Below are 2672 nucleotides of genomic sequence, written 5' to 3' on the forward strand. Positions count from 1 at the left end.
TGTGTCTCTTCAAATAACTGAGTGCTTAATCCAGAAAAAAAAAACCACATAATCTCGTTATTGGAAAATTCAGAGTGAATAAAGTCAAAGCTGCTAAGTGGTGAGCATTCACCAAATTGCCACAGCATGTGGTGGCTGTTTTGAAAATCCAGCATAAGCATCGCTTTAGATCTCCCAACCATTCTCTGTGTGATACTACTGAGCTTCAAAGTCATGCCCGAGGTCATTAAATTAATTCAGGAAAAGTTGATCCGTCACTGCATTCCGATATTGGATCCCTAACCCTGGGTAAGTTCTAACATAATCTCAATTGTACACGCCCCATAAATACACGTGTTTGTTTCAGAACATGTAAGAACAAATGAGCACACATTTCAACCACTTTCACTTCTGTGAGAAGGCCACTCTCTCTTCAAAGACTTTTTCAAGTTTGTTATGCTCAGAAAATTGAAGCTGAAGTGGGAGAAAACATGGACAGTCCTCACTGGGGGGCCCTAGGAGGAGCCCACAGGATTAAGGCTCAGGGTATGCTCCTCTTGGGGAAACAAAGGTACCCTCTCCCAGCTCAGCCACGTATGGGACTCTGAGGGGTGTGGCCGTTGAATTCTGCTGTGTATCTGACACAGCCACGTCGTCATTTTCCAGTAGCTTGACCACTCTAGGGACATGCTCTAACAGTGTGAAGAGCCAAGTTAAAACAACGTCCTGCTGAACCTCAGTTACTCTCAACTACTCTAGTACATTGGTTGCTATGCCAGTGGATGTACAAGAAAGTGGGGTGAACATATACGCTGGACTGCCTATACAGCCTTGATGTACATCTATTTTGTAACACTGTTTAAGACTGCATAACGATTTGTCTCGTAACGGAGAGAACACTGGAATAGGTTAGACTTTCTTGCTATATAGCAAGCTCAAACTGTCCAAATGGTTTTGACAGTCTGCTACATAGTCTTGCTTGCAAAAGCCTCTCTGCTTGACCGTTCGATTCAGTCTCAAAGCACTGTGATATCAAGAGTAAACTATCTGGCCACTCCATCCATTAACCAACGGCATTTATAAGAGCAGCAGGATTATCTAAAAGAATCTGAAAGAGACCACCAGTTAAGCAGCCATGGAATTGACTCTGTCACTTTGTGACCTTGAATAGTCGCTTGGTCTTTGGGTTCCGACTTCTCCTTAGAGCTACTCCATGGCACTCTTACCTAAGACTTTGTAGGGAGAAATAATGCCACAGCACACTTTGAGGGGCAATAAAAATGGAGTGTGATCAAGCTGAGTCACAAATTGTTGGAAGGCAGGAGATGGACGTTGCTGAATCATTATTACAACACAGTGTAAGGTGTAGAGTATGCCCCAGATGTCTGTGGTAGGAGTGAAAGGCCCTGGAGAGAGCACTGGGCTACACTGCAGGAGCCTGAGTTCTAACCCTGGTTCTCCCTGATCTTGAGCAAGTCAACTATCCACTGAATCTCAGTTTTTGCCTGACATCTAGAGAGCTGATGCTGGTCTCCTCCAGCCCTCTTGTTGTATAAGCAAGGATTTGCCAGATGGATAATCCATTCATAAAGTCTCAGGAAATGATTGGTGTCATGTTCGTTTTACAAGAACTAAGAGGATAAGACAGAAAGGGACTGGTATCACTCCTGTCTGCGTACCCGCAGCCTGAAGCAGCCAGTGGCCATTGCCAGTGGGCCACTGCAGTGGTCCTTTAGAATTCACTGCACTCTGGCTGTGCTTGCAAGTACTGTTCCGCAGAGAAAACTTGGGGTAATGTATTCTTGCACTTAGGAAGGCATCCATCTGCTTGCTGCCCTTTCAGCTTAATAAAAAAAAAAAAGCCTTTGGTGCCAAACACAGAAAGAATTCCATTACCAAACTGTGAAAATGACCTTAAACTTTGCAAATTCACTTCCCTTTGTCTTATTTTAGTGGCAAGGTGGCTAAACTGACAAAGCCAAGAGTCTTACTCCATTTACATTTATTTCTGTTTGGTTAGGTGATCAAGTTTAAGGTCAGAACCCTGTGTTCTCTTGAGGGACACCAATTATCTGGACTAAATGCTAGCCTCAGTAAGAAAGACTTTAGAAGAAATGTGGCATTCTGAAATTAGAATAAGAAGCCCTCATCCAGTTGAACCAGTGTTTCCTCCATCTCATGGACATGCTGCTTGGAGTTCACACGGTCTTCATCTGAGGTTCTTTCCTGAAGATCATGATGAATGCCTGTTGGGTGAAGAGAGAAAGAGCTGCATGTTGATTGGAAAGTTTCAACCTGCACAGGTTGATCACTCTACTCCTTGCCTAGAAATGGAAGCTTAAACTATATTTAGACTCAGAAACACAGCCAAGGGACTTTTTCCTAATGGGCAGAAAAGCAAAGCCCTGAAGAGGAACAAGACTGAGGGCCAATCGTAATGTTACGTGGGGAATGCCTGGGGAACCAAAATATCCCATTTCTATTGTGTAAATATTCCTTCCAAAAGCTGATTTCAAGTTGTTAATGTGATATTCAAGGACAGATGCAGTGAGCTACGCCCAATGTCTGTCAGGAGTACACCTGAGTCAAGCTTGGTCACTAATGGAAGTAGGTCTAAGGAAGGAATAAAAGGAAGACAAATGACATGTTATAATAAACTGTGATCTTACAAGCCACCGTTATAATTCTATAAT

General features: G+C 43.2%; 1 non-coding gene across 1 annotated transcript; it reads right to left on the reverse strand.

Annotated features, from left to right (window-relative positions):
• Positions 1 to 833: 833 nt before the first annotated feature.
• On the reverse strand, positions 834 to 960 carry LOC121157548. The gene has a single exon (XR_005884068.1). It is a non-coding gene; the product is annotated as a small nucleolar RNA SNORA28 (small nucleolar RNA).
• Positions 961 to 2672: the final 1712 nt, after the last annotated feature.

The sequence above is a fragment of the Ochotona curzoniae genome, unplaced genomic scaffold, assembly GCF_017591425.1.
Source record: "Ochotona curzoniae isolate NIBS_2020 unplaced genomic scaffold, NIBS_Ocur_1.0 contig_3520, whole genome shotgun sequence".
NCBI lineage: Eukaryota > Metazoa > Chordata > Mammalia > Lagomorpha > Ochotonidae > Ochotona > Ochotona curzoniae.